Source organism: Carcharodon carcharias, chromosome 8 (assembly GCF_017639515.1).
Source record: "Carcharodon carcharias isolate sCarCar2 chromosome 8, sCarCar2.pri, whole genome shotgun sequence".
NCBI classification, from domain to species: domain Eukaryota; kingdom Metazoa; phylum Chordata; class Chondrichthyes; order Lamniformes; family Lamnidae; genus Carcharodon; species Carcharodon carcharias.
The window spans coordinates 23,414,015-23,431,455 of record NC_054474.1 but is presented as its reverse complement, the minus strand read 5'-3'; positions in this window follow the sequence as shown (position 1 = coordinate 23,431,455).

Genomic DNA, 17,441 nt, shown 5'->3' with positions numbered 1-17,441 from the left:
ATTAATATCACGGCCGTTTTGCCCCTGGATATTTTTCCTTCTACTCAACAATACTTGTAACAAATGGTCTCTTGAGTAAAAGTGTACCAGTTCTATTTTACTAATGCTTTCCAATACAAGTATGTGACCATCAATTTTTCTTAGCTCTTGATGTAACTTTTTAACCAATATATATTATAAAGTAGTTAATGCGCAGAAACAGGCCGTTCGACCTGTGGCAGTTTCTGCCACTGCTTGTGCTCACGTGAGCCTCCTCTGACCCCTCTTCATCTAATCTCATCACCATATCCCTCAACTCCTTTCTCCCTCATGTGTTTATCTAGCTTCCTCTTGAATGTATCTATTATTCACCTCAACTACCCATTGTGGTCAAGAATCCTACATTCTAACCATTCTCTGCGTGAACAAGTTTCCCCAGAGTTTCTTATTAGATTTATTAGTGACTATCATATATTTAAGGCCACTAATTCTGACCTTGTTTACAAATGGAAACATCTTTTCTAAATCTACCCTATCAAATCCTTTCATAATCTTCAACGCCTCTAACAAGTCACCACTCGGTCTTCTCTTTTCGAGAAAAAAGAGCCCCATCCTGTACTATCTTCCTTGATAGGTATAACCTCTTAGTTCTGATATAATTCCAGTAAATTGGTTTTGCACTTTCTCCAGTGCCTTTGCATCTATTTCGTAAGGTGGAGACAAGAACTGGTCACAATGCTCCAAGAGCATTGTCTAGCCAAGGTTTCATAAAAGTTTAACATAACTTTCCTACTTTACAATTTTGTCCCTCGAACCTCGTGCTTTATTTGAGTTTTTTTAAAATGACCTTATCAACCTGTGTTACTATTCTTAGTGATTTGTGCCATCTGTACCCCCAGATTCCTCTGTTCCTTCACCCCATTTAGACACTTATTTTTCAAGATGTGCATGGTCTCTTTATTCTACCTACCAATAGTATTATCTCTCATTTATTATACTGATGTTCATTTGTCTATTTCACAGCCATCCTGCCATGTCTTCCTGACTGCTGAGTAGAAAGTGCACAATCCTAAATTTTCCAGTGGCATAATCACAGTGTAGAGGAATCTGAAAACAGCAAGGAGCACACTAAAATACCTCTGGCAGTGGGCAGGTGGATGACAACAGTAATACTTAACAGCCTGCCTAATGAGTCCACGAGAGACAAATCTTTTTAAGCATGTGAATACACAGCTTAATTTATAGGATCACTACCATTTTTTACTCAAGATACCATTGCTCATGACTTCGTTCTTGCCCCAGGAAACGTAATATTAGCCTAGTTACATTCCCATCAGCTGTTCTACATTGCATCCCATTTCAAGTAGGCTGTGTTTACCGCCAAAGCTGTGCAAGGTGCAGCAGGGCACATGCACGGTGATCAGTGGCCTTGGAATTGAAAATATTACAGCGGCGATAGCAGGAGCAGTACGTTACAGCCCCGTCGCAGCAGGGGTGGGGCCATAAAATACAGTGAGCCGTTCAAAAGTCCATTGACTTCAGCAGTAAAATCCTGCCAGTGTAAAATCCAACCCCCCCCCCCCCCACCCGCCACCAGAATCTCTCAGGGGCCCCACAGTTTTCTTTATCCCACTTGATTTCCTTAACAATTTTCTTGCCTTTTCTCCCCATTCTTCTGGGAAGACACCATTATTTCAATAAACCATCCTGCCTTGACAGCATTACCTCAGCATATGCAAAAGGAATGGTGTGTACTTAAGCCCGTATTCCATCATCTGCCCACCCTGTCGATGCTTAAATGTTCTGTGCTTGGAAAAACAAGCCCCAGAGCCACAAGCGGAATTGCAGCCATCACCAGGTGGATCAGGAGCCTCCCCCCTACCTCCCCATCCTGATCCCCGGAAACTGCGGGGTGGCCATTCCCTGACTGCCCGCCCATTGCAGAAATTGGGTGAACAGCTTCTAACCGGCACTGTGTCTCCTGAAAATGATGACGTAAGATTCTGTGCATGCGTGCCCAAGTGCACATATGCAGAAGGTATTGGTGGGCATTTTGCATGGCCATTTTGAGTTAGCAGAAGCCACAGTATTTGAAATAATGGATAGGTGCTCGAAGCACGTATATGAATTCAAACTTTGGCTGGTGGCAACTGAATGCATATTAATAAGCTATTTATTAAATAATGCTTGCTGGACTATGGGTACATTGTGAATCTAGTTCAAGGTTCTTCTGCAATGCGCCCATCAACACAAATTACTAATTTAGTAAATTAATTATTTATTAGGTGGAAGCTAGTAGATAATCTACCATACATTTTGAGAAGCTTTCACGATATCTGAGAGCCTGAACTTTTTTTAGATATGGGGGAGATGGTGGCTTGGTGGTAATGTCACTGGACCAGTAACTCACCGGGACTGGTTAATGCTCGAGGGACACGAATTCAAATACCACCATGGCAGCTAGTAAAATTTAAATTCAATTAACAAAATCTGGAATTGAAAGCTAGTGCCAACAATGCTGGCCTTGAAATTATTGTTATACAAACCCATCTGGTTCGCTAATGTCCTATAGGGATATCCTTATCGTGCTCTGGCCTACATGTGATTCTAGACCCCCTGTAATGCAGTTGACACTCATATGCCCACTGGAATGACCTGGCAAGCCATTCAGAACAAGGGCAATTAGGGATAGGCAACAAAAGTTGGCTTTGCCATCGACATCCACATCATGCACCTTTTTTTTGGTGGTGGGGGGGGCAGCGGGCTGTGAAGAGGGATTAAATTTTACCCATGGCACTTTCTGTGTTTTTCCTTAGGTTTGCTACACAAATTTATTAGCATATGTGCTCCCAGATTTCAGTCATTAATACTCTTTTACCATGAGCAGCACCAGTTGACTTGTCATCTGACTTTCCTTCTTTTTTCAAAACAACGACCTTCACAATACATGGAAGTGCTCCCTGGTATCTTAGTCTGAGGTTTGATGCTTTCCTTCACTGAATTAGCTCCACCAGTGCTGGAATAGGAGAGGATGGGGGCAGGAGAGAAAATAATCCCTCAGAATCCCTGGGATGGAATTATGGTTTTGATTGACAGCTGTGTCTAAGACCTGTGAGCAAAGGCAGGATCCACAAGAGGATGTGGTCATTTGATGGAAAAATTTGTGGCAAGAGTTTCCATTACAATTTGTGCTTAGAAAGTTTAAATCACCAGTCAAAAAAAGAAAGGTGTCCTGGCTAGCTTTACTCCACGGTAATACATTAACATTGACATGGTTCTAGTGGTGTATGTATTATTTGTTCCTAGGGTGTGGCTAGGCTTTATGTATTGCCCATTCCTGGGTATTCTGAGAAGTTAGCAGTCAAACTTCTTTTTAATGCTTTGAAGTCCTTATGCTGGTGGTACTACCACAATGGTGTTAGAGAAGGAATTCCAAGCTATTGAACCAGTGACGATAAAGGAATGGCAACAACATTCACAAACATTTACCAGCACTGATTTGTGTAGGATATGTCATGCCAGAAGAACCTGATTGAATTTTTTGAAGAGGGGACAGGGAAATGTTATATTTATATTGACTTCCAGAAGATAAAGTTCCCCATAAGGGACTGTTAGCTAAAGTTGAAGCTCATGGAACTGAATGCAAACTATTGGCTTGGCCAGAAAATTGGCTGTGTGGCAGTGGAAAGAGTAGGGGTAGGCATTTTAATGCGAAGGATGTGACAAGTGCTATCACACAAGGATCTGTGTCGGGGCTTCAAATGTTCAATGTATTTATTAATGACTTAGCTGATGAGATGGAAAGTCACATATTCCCCTTGTTTACCAAATCACAAAGAAAGAATTGTAAGCAGTGTAGATGGAAGCTTAAAATTACAAAGCAAATGGGCAAAAATGGTGTAAATGCAGGCAAATGTGAAGTCATATACTTTGAAACTAAAAAGGAAAGAACAGGGTACTTTCTAAAATGGTGAACCAGTGGAATTCCAAAGAGACTTGAGATCCATGTACATAGATCATTAAAATATCATGGACAGGTGACATTAAATAATCAAGAACGCTAATGAATGCTGACCTTTCTAGAAATAGAAATTATGCTACGACAGTGCAAAGCCCTGGTTAGACCACACATGGAGTATTGTAAACAGATTTGGGCACTACATCTTAGGAAGAATACATTGACATTTAGAGGGAGTGCTGGGTACTCAGAATGATATTTAGGCTCCAAGTGTTTAATTATGAGCAAAAATTACACAAACTAGGATTATATTCCTGGAATTTAAAAGCTTAAGGGATAAGTTTGAATGGCGGAGCAGGCTCAAAGGGCCGAATGGCCTACTCCTGCTCCGAGTTTCTATGTTTCTATGTTTTCAAGAGTAGGGGGCATTGTCTAAAAATTAAACTAAGCCTTTCAGGAGTGAAGTTTGGAAACACTTCTACATGCAAAGGATGGTACCAGGTGTTATGACCACAGCTGATGTTGTTCACTGAGCAAGCCAAATCCCAGAGGGTAACTTTCTTACTGATCATAACTTTTTCTCTGTATTTTGAAAATTAGGGAAAAACTACTAGTCCCAGAATCGTAGAATCCCAGTAACACTTTTAGGATTTTAAAATTAGAAGATTTATTAACAAAAAGAAAAAAAAATACTTAAGCTCGCAAGGTTAAAATTACACTGTTAAACAGTCTTACAGCATTGTCCAAAAAAAAGCCCTTAGTCAGAACACACAAAGTAAGCTACTTGGCAACAGGTTCTTTTTAGATTATAACCATAAAAATCCAGTGAAAATACCCAAGGCAAAAGCTGCTGCTACTTTAATAAAGTATACCACACAACTGCTCACTTTCTTCCACTCTACTGTGGACCAAAGGAAATCAGAAACAGACTGCTTTCTGACTTTTTGGCTTGAAACTGGATGGCTGCTTCAAATTCACAACTACTCTCAGCACAGAGCTGGTCTCAGGACATTTTCCCCCATTCAGCCAACACAACTCAACTAAATATTTTCACTTAAATATCATTTTCTCCTTTGGTTTTAAACTCCATTGTTCTAAGCACCTCTTTAAACTCAATTTTCCCAAAATATAAAAATCCTTCATGTCTTCCTGTTGCCTCCACTTTCAGGTCAAATAAAACTTTATAACCTCCCCATGTTTCCCTATGAAATCTTTATAAGTTGTAAAAACCCCTTGTCACTTATAGACTCCCTTTGAAACTTAACTGCTGAAAAGTCAAGTTCCTACATATCTTATGCAAATTTCAAACCCACCTACTTAGGCGTACATTCAACCTCACCATGGCCTCTCATTACAAATGCATGCATTTAGCTCCTTTATCTTTCATTTCTCTGCTCCCACAGACAGGCTGTATTTACTCACCTTGCCCCAGTTTAATTATGTACACATACACACACACTCACTCACAATTTTCTTTACAGAATACCACCATATTCCCAAAAATATTTTCAAAGAAATCTATCTTCACACTAGGTCAATAGTTAATTTTAAATAAGTGATTGATAGATTTTTGTTATCCAAAGGTATTAAGGGATACAAGGCAAAGGACTCTAGAGGGTGGAAGCCCATTGCCTTCCTGACTGCCCCCAATTAAATCCATGGTGGGAAAGCTCAAGATTGGCCTTCCTGCCTGGAGGATAATTGAGGCCCTTCAATCAGTAGCAGGTGGGGGCCACGCCATTTGGACAACCACCAGTTAAACTGCAGCCTGGTGGGGGCTTCTCTCCTTCATGGCACCCTGAGCCCAACGAGGGAGAGAAGACAACCTTTCACCCTCAACATCAACACCCCTGCCCTCACTCACCAGGGCCTCCCTGACTAGCCCTAGCAATCCCAGCCCCACTTAACTGCATTCCAGTGACAATGCTTCTCCTGAGGCCTTCTGCAGCACCAGCAGTGGCCACTGCTCCCAGTGGCGCTGTCGGTACTGAAGAGCTGCAGGCCTCTTAATCAGCCAGCCGGTCTTAGATGCGGGACATTTGCAATGATCCTGCAAGGATTCCTACCACATAAACATTATAAATATTTTATTGTAATTGAACTGTACCTTAATTTCAGTCATCTATAATTAAAGGTAGCAACTTTTATAATAGTTTTCACTGTGCAAAAATAAATGTATTTATTTCCTTTTAATTGGAGTGGTGGAAAAGAAAGTTGTTTTATTTTCAGTACTTGAACTTCCAGATCTTTTTACCTCATTGTGGAAAGCTAGCTCCCATTTCATAAATCAATAAGTAAAATAACAAGACCCTTCACCTCCTCTCATTTTTGTTATATGTTCAGTTTCTGTAGTTCTTCCCTATTTAGCAATAATTTATATGTTAAGCTGTAATTCATAAAATTTATAAACATATAGATGGCCTAACTAGTGTTATTATAAAAAGGTGTTGCAAACAGTGATAAATCAAATTAAGAAGTCACTATGGCAGTTCATATATTACTGTAGAATACAAAAGATAATGGGGAAAAAATCCTTAACTTATTTAAATGCAATAGCTGAGCATGACAGTAAATTATGCTGAAGCAAACTCATACATTGCGATAGAATACTCTCCACTTGCCTGGAGAAGTGCAGTTCCAATGACACTCAAGAAGCCCAACACCACCCAGGACAAAGCAGTCCACTTGATTGGCACGCCATCTGCCACTTTAAACATTTACTCCCTCCACCACCGGCACACAGTGGCAGCAGGGTGTACCATCTACAAGATGCACTGTAGCAACTCACCAAGGCTCCTTCAACAGCACCTTCCAAACCTGCAACCTCTACCACTTAGGAGAACAAGGGCAGCAGATGCACAAGAACACCACCACTTGTTCACCTCCAAATCACACACCATCCTGACTTGGAACTATATCACTGTTACCTCACTGCTGCTGGATCAAAGTCCTGGAACTCCCTCCTAATAGCACTTTGGCTGTACATGGACCATAAGGTCTGCAGTGGTTCAGGAAGGTTGCTCACCACCACCTTCTCAAAGGCAATTAAAGATGGACAATAAGTGACAGGGTGGGTGGGGTCTGGAGGGTGGAGGTTGGGGGGGTGGGGGGGGGATGGCAGTGTAGCGATGTAGTAGGGTGGTGGGGTGGGGGGTGCTGGGGATATGGGGGTTTGGTGGGGTGGGGGGCTGGGAGGGCGGGTTGGTGGGGTAGGGGGCTGGGAGGGCTAGCAGCCCCTAAAATTATCAAGGGGATTATCTATTCTTCTAATAATTGCTGTTTTGGTTTCAGTTAAACTGATGTTTATCAGGAAGTAGATGTTTCAAGGTGATGGCAGTAAACAGAAGCGTGCTTTACCATTGCGGTAAAACACCACAATTGACAGTAAATTAGCAATAATGTTACCACTCACAGGATGTTCTCAACAATAATAAAAAGAACTCGGTGATCTTTATGGAAATGTCAAAGCTGGTTACTTTCTAACATTTCGGTGGAATGAATTCTAACCACAACACTCAAAATATAGATGTTGCTTTTATTAATTATGAAGAGAGATCTGATGCTTGGTGCATATTCAGTGTCACACATTGCAACTATAATTAAGGAAAGACAGATGGAAGCAGAAAGTGTCTCAGGTGCTCACAGAATTCTCTCAATAAAACCAAAATGTTATGTATTCACAATGGACATTCTCTTGCAGTCCCCAAAGGATTTCATTCATTCAGTTAACTCAGTACTTGAGTAGGCGCTTGAGAGAATCTGCAGAGATTTGAGTGTGTAGTGAATGTAACAGCAGTTTAAATTGATGCACCTGATACACAAGACTATTCCAATATAGCATATGGATACCAAGGGGAAAATTTCCACTTCTCCATGTATATCAAAACCATAAGCCTTTTTGTAAAGATTTTGTTTCCAATTTTGTCACAAATAATAGGGAAAAGAAAGGTTCACCCTCAAGTCTTCAAATATTATTAAAGAGTGTGTGTGTGGAGTTGGAGTCGGGAGGGTGGTAGAGGTTATTGGAGCATTGGAGAGGGACATGCACACACACACGCGCACACCCACATGCACACGCATTCACACACAAAACTCAGAAACCAAATCCAGCATTACAGCACACATTACCAAACTTGTCCCTACACACTAACAGACAGACAAGGTATACTCATTACAGAAAAAGGGTAAAGCCTTAAGCTTTACTACAAATATAAGTCAGGTTTAAGGTTTCAAATCCTTTACTGAAGGTAATGCACCTTGTCTTGAGTAGGGCAAAAAATTTGCTTTAACAAAGTTTGTAATAATCAGACTCCATGCACAGTGAATCTTGGTCAATACATGCAGTTAGAATGCAGACAATGCAATTCTTTTATTGCAGATTGGGATGGAATACTAGTTAAGCTTTAGGCTATGCAGTAGGTTAGCATAGATACACAACGAAAGACCTGGACAAAATTTTACTTAAGGCTCAGATCACTCCCAAATGTGGATCAGGAAGGAACGTCTACTAACCAATCTGACCTGCCGAGATCCCTTCCCTGGATTAGGGTCAATTAAGCATACACTGAGACTCCTAGTGGTATCTACTCTGCATTGAGGCTCTGCCACTGCAGGGGAGGGTAATGTTGTAGCACTGTACTCAGCGCAGCAGCTTAAAAGAGACTGGTCAGCAATTGACTGGCCAACAAGTGCAGAGCAACCAAAGTGATCTCTCTCTCTGCAGCAATGATCTCCCAAAGTATTTTCTATACCCAAATTGATTCTGGGAGATTAAGGATAACCTCAGTCAACTTTTTGGGGCAGGGATTTAGTGAAAGGCCTCTTTGCACCTTTTCCCTATATTCCCTATTTTTGAACTACATGAAAATAGGAGATTTTTTTGGAAAATTGCAGGAGCTTACAGTACATAAAGAGACTATTCAGCCAATGAGCTATCCCATTAGTTACACCACCCTGGATTTTTTCCCCATATCAGCTGGGAAGAGTATATTTGTAACCTTGGTCTAATCAATGAGTCAGAATGAGCACATTACATATTCAATCATAATCTAAGCAGATAGAGCAGAAAGACACATCTCAATCTGTTCATTAGACCAGGGCAGATGCACATTTTAATTCTACATTAGAGTAAACCCGGACACAGAGCAGAATTCCACTCTCAGATAAGAACATAAGAACAGAAGAAACTGGAGCAGGAGTAGGCCATACAGGCTCTCAAGCCTATTTTGCCATTCAATAAGATCATGGCTCATCTGATTTGTGGCTGCAAATCCACTTTACTACCTGCCCCCAATAACACCCTTGCAGATCTAAAATCTGTCTCACCCTGCCTTGAATATATTCAATGACCCAGCCTCCATTGCTCTCTGCAGTTAAGAATTTCAAAGATTAACGACCCTCTGAGAATAAATTCCTCCTCATCTCCATCTTGAATGGGAGATCCCTTATTTTGAAATTATGGCCCCTAGTTCTAGACTTCCCCCGAGGGGAAATATCTACCCTGTCAGGGCCCTTCAGAATTTTGTATGTTTGAATAAGATCATTTCATTCTTCTAAACTCCAGTGGGTATTGGCCCAATCTGTTCAACCTTTCCTCATAAGACAATCCTTCATTCCAGAAATTAACTTATTGAACCTTCTCTGAACTGCTTCCAGTACAAGTATATCCCTTCTTAAATAAGGAGACCAACAGTATTCTAGATGTGATCTCATCATTGCCCTGTAGCAAGTCTTCATTACTTTTATACTTAACCCAACCTTGCAATAAAGGCAAACAAAACATCCATCTTCCTAATTATTTGCTGCACCCGCATGCTAACATTTCGTGTTCCATATTCAAGGACATCCAGTTCCCTCTGTACTGCAGATCTCTGCAATCTCTCTCCAGTTAAATGATATTTTGCCTTTCTATTCTTCCTACCAAAGTGGGTAACCTTACATTTTCCCACATTACACTCCATCTGACAAAATTTTGCCCACTCACTTGACCTATCTATATTCCTTTGCAGGCTCTTCGTGCATCCTCACAGCTTGCTTTCCCAAATATCTTTGTACGGTCAGCAAAATTGGCTATAGTACACTAAGTCCCATCATCCAAATCATTATTATGGATTATAAACAGTTGAAGCCCCAGCACTGATCCCTATGACATCCCACCAGTTAGTCTGCCACCTGAAGATGGCTCATTCATCCCAACCTTTTGTTTTTTGTTGGTTAACCAAACCTCTATCACGTGAATATGTTGACCTGAGCACCACAGGCTCTTTGGCCTAAAACGTTAACTCTGTTTCTCTCTCCACAGATATTGCCAGACCTGTTGAGTTTTTCCAACATTTTCTGTTTTTATTTCAGATTTCAAGCACCTGCAGTATATTTGCTTTTGTGTTAGCATAGGTTCTTAATTTATGAAATAACTCTTCATGTGGCATCATATAAAATGACTTTTGGAAATCCAAATATGCTGAATATACTACTTCTCCTCTATCTACCCTACTTATTACATCCTCAAAGAACTGCAATAAATGTGTTAAATGTGATTTGTCCTTTCATAAAACCAGGTTTCCTCTACTTGACTGTATTATGATTTTCTAAATACCTCCTGCTCCTATATCCTTAATAATGGGCTCCAACATTTTCCCAATGATAGATTTTGGACTAACTGGTCTAAAGTTTTGTAATTCTTGTCTCCCTCCTTTCCTCAATAGGGATGTTACATTTACAGTTTTCCAATGCATTGGGACCTTTCCAAAAGCTAGAGAACTTTGGAATCACAGAATCACAGTGCAGAAGATGCCCTTCGGTCCATCGAGTTTGCACCAACACATGAGAAACACCTGACCTACCTACTTAATCCCATTTACCAGCACTTGGCCCATAGCCTTGAATGTTATGACGTGCCATGTGCTCATCCAGGAAGATTATAACCAATGCTTCCACTATTCCTACTGCCACTTCTTTTAAGACTCAAGGATACATGCTGTCAAGTCCAGGACTTGTCAGCCTTTTGTCTCATACATTGTATCAACACCCAGTGGAATTAAGTTTTCAAGAATGGGATAAGAAAGGTATACTGAATCTGATAGTTCACAGCCATCTTCCTCCAGTTTTCCCCCTGATACCCATTGACTCAAGTTTTGCTAGGGCTCCTTAATGCCAACTCAAATCAAAAGCTGCCTTGACAATTACTCTCACCTCACCTCTTGAGTTCAGCTTTTTTGTCCATGTCTGGAACACCAAGTTGAATTGGCTGAAAACTGGCATCTGCGATGCTGGAGACTTCAGGAGGAGGCCAATGCAGGCACCTCTGGCTGATGATGGTTGCAAATGCTTCAGCCTCATCTTTTTCACTGATGTGCTGGGCTCCCCCATCATTAAGCATGGCAATATTTGTGGAGCTTCTTCCTCCAGTGAGTTGTTTAACTATCTAGCACTATTCCTAGCTTTATGTGGCAGGACTGCAGAGTTTAGATCTGATCTGTTAGCTATGGGATCACTTCTCGCTTATTGCTTTCGCTGTTTGGCATGCAAGCTGTCCTGTGTTGCAGCTTCACCAGGTTGACACCTCATTTTTAGATATGCCTGGTGCTGCTCCTAGCATGCCCTCCTGCACTCTTCATTGAACCAGGGTTGATCCACTGGCTTGGTGATAATGGTAGAGTGGGAGATGTGCTGGGCTATGAAGTTATAAATTTTGCTGCTGCTGATGGCTCACAGCATGTCATGGATGTCTAGTTTTGTATTGCTAGATCTGTTCGAAATCTATCCTGTTTAGCATGGTGGTAATGCCACACAAAATGATGGAAGGTATCCTCAACGTAAAGGTCAGGCTTTGTCTCCACTGGGACTTTGCAGCAGTCACTCTTACTGTTACCATCATGAACAGATGCATCTGCAGCAGGTAGATTGGTGAGAACACGATCAAGTAGGTTTTTCCTTCCTGTTGGTTCCCCCACCACCTTCCACAGACCCCATCTAGCAGCTATGTCCTTTAGGACTCAGCCATCTTGGTCAGTAGTGGTCATTACTGAGCCACTTTTGGTGATGGATATTGAAGTCCCCAACTCAGAGTACATTCTGTGCCCTTGCCATCCTCAGTGCATCCTCCAAGTGGTGTTCAAAATGGAGGAGTACTGATTCATCAGCAGAGGGAGGGTGATGGGTGCTAATCAGCAGGAGGTGTCCTTGCCCATGTTTGACCTGATGCCATGAGATTTCATGGCAACCGGGGTCAATGTTCAGAACTCCCTGGGCAACTCCCTCCCAACTGCATGGTGGGACAGAACATACCCAGTGACGGTGATGGTGGTGTCTGGGACATTGTAAGGTAAGATTCCATGAGTATGATTATATCAGGCTGTTGCTTGACTAGTCTGTGGGACAGCTCTCCCAATTTTGGCACAAGCCTCCAGGTGTGAGTAAGGAGGACTTTGCAGGGTCAACAAAGTTGGGTGTGTCATTGTCATTTCCAGTGCCTCAGTCAATGCCAGGTGGCCCAACCGGTTCCATTCTTTATCGACTTTTCTGTAGTGATTTGATACAACTGAGTGGCTTGCTAGGCCATTTCAGAGGGCAGGTAAGAGTCAACCACATTGCTGTGGGTCTGCAGTCACATGTAGGCCAGACCAGGTAAGGACAACACATTTCCTTCCCTATAGGACATTAGTGAACTGGAAGGTTTCTGTACAATTCAATTGGAGAGAAATAATCCATTGTTCCATTGATTTCTTTTCAGTGATCCTTCCTGGAACTGCACAGATGTTAACAGAAAGTGGGCTTATAAGACTTGGATGTGTTTGCTTTCATAGTCTAAATAAGCTGTGGATACTCACTCTCTAAGCTCACATATGAAAAATAGACACTTTGACAAGATAATAAGACCTCTCTACCAGGCATGAAACAGTAATGTCGCATCAACCATCATCGTCAAGACAGGAGTCAGGGAAGTGGGGAATAAGAGAAGAAAACTCGAGAAAAAGAGCACAATATAAATGAATCACTTTAAATACTTTCCAACCAATGTCTGATCATTTTGTGTCTAAATTTGTGGTCTCATGGGGAAAAATTGTTGTTAAAGACACAAGGGAATTCATAACCTAGTTCCGAGTGAGTAGGGCTGACAACACAAAACATTCCCTTAATTCAGCACAGATCGCACTAAATTGGTACGCTCACTCAGCAAGGTTGGAGGAAGGAGGGGTGGTGCTCAGTAAGGGATGCACAAGAGGTTGGGACTGACATCCATCATTGAGGCAGAGGGAGTACTGCTTTACACCGTGTTTAACCATGCTGCATATTTCTAACTTGATTCTGATCGTGAGTGCCTAAATATGAGAACGTGTTCGAATTTGCAGCATTAACATTCTTTCTACTGAAAGGTCAGAGACCTGAAATGTTAACTTCGTTTCTCTCTCCATAGATGCTGCCTAACCTGCTGAGTACTTACATTTTCTGTTTTTATTTATAGCAGTTACTTAGAGTTTATTGAATAATTCCTTGATTCATTGGAAATATGCATGAACTTGCCCAAAGTCACTCAATTCTAAAAAGTGCTAATACCGTGTATATAGTTAAAACATATACATGGCATCCATTGCATACATCCATGATATCAACTAAAGTTCAGGAACATACAAGAGAAATTAGGATGCAGTAACTTAGGGGCACACCAACACATAAGGACAAAAACATTAATATCAATTCCAGGAATTGCAGCAGGTGGGAGAAGGGAAAATAATACATACCAGCAGAAAGTTTGCCACACTGAGTGTATGGATGTGTGCTACATTGTGCTTTGAGCTACACTGTATCTTGTAAACACCATAAGAAATTGGCTTGGTACATGAAGAGTAGAGAGAATATAGACAGAATGACACAGAAGATGGATCTTGCAGAAAATATTGTTGGTGCAGATTGATGGGTGTCTGGTGATGCAGATTGATGGGTGCCTGATGATGCAGTTGAAGATAGTCATTGGATTCCTTCCACAAAAGTCTGCGACCACACTTTCAGGAAACTCAGATTGGTAGTAATTATGGCCTTGTCAGTGTTGCTTTAAAAAAAAGCTCAGCAAAGCATCAATTCCCAGATCAGTCCCCTGTTCAGAGAGTTGTATCAGCTGCAAACCTTGAGTTACATGAGCAGCAAGAACAGGATGCATGTGCAATGCTGAAATTCTTCAACATGCTTTGTCCTCTAGATTAGAGTCAAGTACACTAGGATTAAACAGGGTTAAGTGCACTGACACATGCCTTGCAAGCGTGAATATAGTGAAACCTCCTCTGTTGGTCAACCATATGGGACAAAGCATAAACTGATTATGGAACATATGCCACGTCACACTTCTGATCTTATTGCTGCATTTGCCGAAGGCATGAACTTTTATCCACTTCAAAGGCTTACTTTGCCTGGCTGAGACAGAAATGATGAATGTCCTGGTTGTGATCATTTCTCTGCTGTTCGATTTCATTATTTCCTGGCATCTCAAGAGCTTTCATGTACCCATGTTGAGATCATAGATAGAGAGACATTTACATTCAAAATTATCCACTTAGCAACCTGGAACAAGTTATGTTGGTTAATTACAAGCTGAATATTTTTGATTAAAGTGGTTCTTGCACTGAGAGCCATTGGGTACAGTTTATTCAGAGATCAAAAAAATTAAAAATTATATTGATTATACTGCCATTCTTGTCACTAATTGGTCAGGGGGGTGTCAGGTGTTCTTATGTTTTAATATTTTACTTATTTTCTGATCTTAAAAGTGAAAACTGTCAGTGCTGAATGGAAAATGTTCTTAACTTGTACACTTATTTCAAATATCAATTTCCCCGAGAACAGTCATGCCCAGGTTAAATGTGCATTTTGTCATGCCAATTATATGTGCACTGGGTACATTTTCCCCAAATTTATTAAATGTTATTTTCCAGATTCTCACACTGTTTATTAGTAGTGATGGTAAGGCACCAATTGAATCAAAAATTCAATCAAATGCTCAAAGGTTAACAGCTTAACTAGAAATTAATTTGGAGTGGGGCTGGGAGGCAGGTTGGTGATATTGATTTGTCATCCGTCAATAATTTTGGTACCAACTTACCACCAAGTCAAAAATATAATTCTAGGTTTAAAATTTCATATTTTGATGGTCAGTCTGGGAGACAAGGAGACTCAGTGGGAAAAGATCCAGCCCAATAAAGGAAGGCATCAGGAACCAAAGGTTTAAAATGGCACTAAATATTAGAAGTAATGATTAAATCCATTATTGCTTATGAGGGCTCCAGTTTAGTATACTCAAACATTTTTCAATGGCTTTATGCTGTGCACATGTAGGTAAAATGAGGAGAAGACATTTTGAAGTGACAGTCTCTATGTTTTTACATCGGATCATGACCTACTGCTTTACAGCAACCATTGTTGAAGATATTTCATTATTGTGAACTGCAGTTTATCCAAACATTAACCTTTGCAACATGTGTTACGAGTGTGATCCTCATCCCTGAGATGGGCCTTTCCATTTCTTGATACATCATGGTGTCCTGCTTGATCAAGTTGCATTATGGATATATGAATGATCCTCTGACATTACATCTTTGCAATGCACTATACAAATTGGCATAACAAGTGAAAAACCAGCACTGCTGCAGCATCTCCGTGCCTTTGTGCCTTTGCTGGAAGAAAAGATTTGTGCCTCAAGACATGCATGATACAAAAATAGCCACTTTGTACAAAAACAAAGGGGATTGCAACGACTGCAACAATTACCAAGGAATCTCCTTGTTAAGTATTGTGGGGAAGGTCTTTGCCCGCGTTGCTCTGACCAGATTGCAGACCCTGGCATCACGCATTTGCCCTGAGACTCAGTGTGGCTTCAAAGTTAGTGGAAAAGAAAGCAATTACATGAGAAGTGCCGTGAACAATGCAGACCACTCTACATTGCTTTCACCTCACCAAAGCCTATGACCTTATAAGCAGAAACGGAATCTTTAAACTGCTACAGAAAATAGGCTGCTCATCTGGGCATCATGTTTTCTTTCCATGAGAGCCTGCATAGTTTCATCAGTTACAATGAAACATCATCAGAGGTTTACAAGATCAGCAGAGGGGTAAAGCAGGGTTTCATCCTGGCTCCAACTGTCTCTAGCATATTTTTCTCCATACAGCTATTGTATGCTTTTGGCGACTCAAATGAGGGTGTCTACCTGCATGCCAGAGTCGAAGGCAAGCTATTCAACTTGACAAGACTACATGCCAAAACTAAAGGGCATAATGTCCTAATCCATGACTTGATGTTTGTGGATGACACCACGCTGGCAACCCATGCTGAAGAAGTTCACTTGCAACAGATTGTAGATTGGCTCTTCCATGCCTGCAAGGAATTTGGACTGACAAGCAGCATCCGGAGGACCAAAGTTAAGGGCCAAGACGTAGGGTGGGATTTTCTGGCTCCACCTACGGACAGGATCATCCGGTCCTGCTGAGAGTCAATGGACTTTTAACCAGCCCGCTGCATCCCACAAGGCAGGTCCCACAACAGCAGGGCGGAAAATCCCGGCCGTAGAGACCATCCATCAAAATTGACAACCTCACTCTGAAGATCATTGACAGTTTCACATAGCTCGGATCAACAATTACCAGCAACCTGTCCCTTGATACTGAAATCAGCACCAGGATTGCCAAGGCTGTAGCTTTCATGTCAAAGTTGAGAAGACGAGTGTGAACCAACCAAAAATACAAAGCTCTGTGTGTACAGTAGCGAGGCATGGACAACTAATGCAAGCCAAGAAAAACGCTGAACAGCTTCCACCTCTGTTCCACCTAGCCTGACAAGACAGAGTGCCGAATGTGGAAGTACACCAGGTTGCATGGATCCCCAGCATGTTTGCCATCTGGAATCAGCAGCAATTCCATTGACTGGGTCATGTGAGCCAAATGGATGACAGCCGCATCCCCAAAGATAAGCTCTATGGGGAGAATGCTAACAGGGTGCCCAAGTATGCAATACAAAGATGCCTGCAAGCAAGACTTCAAGTTGACCAGGATCGGAGTCAATGCATGGGAAATCCTCACTGCTGACCAGAGTGCCTGGAGACAAGCAATCAGAAAGGATGTGGATAAAGCAGAGGACAAAAGAAAAGACCAGATGGCTGAAAGGCAGCCCACCGAAATGAAAAAACAGTCCATCATCCCCCATGACAAACAGATGCTAAAGTCAAATATAAATTTGGCATAACAAGAACAACTTATAGTTATTTAGTAGTACAGAACTTGAGTGTTGCTGAAAAAAGAGATATGCTATTGAAGCTTTTTGTCTTGCACTCATCAGGACAGCTACGGAAGATAAACCAACAGTAAAGGGAACAACAATCTATACCACATGAGAAGAGAGTGCTGGTTGGTTGGTAAGTGGACTCGGATCAGTAGAGGTATTGCCATGGAGAATGATCCAGGGAATGGTTATCCCTCCAAACTTTTATTTTGTTGGAAAAGGCATAATACATGTACATGTTCC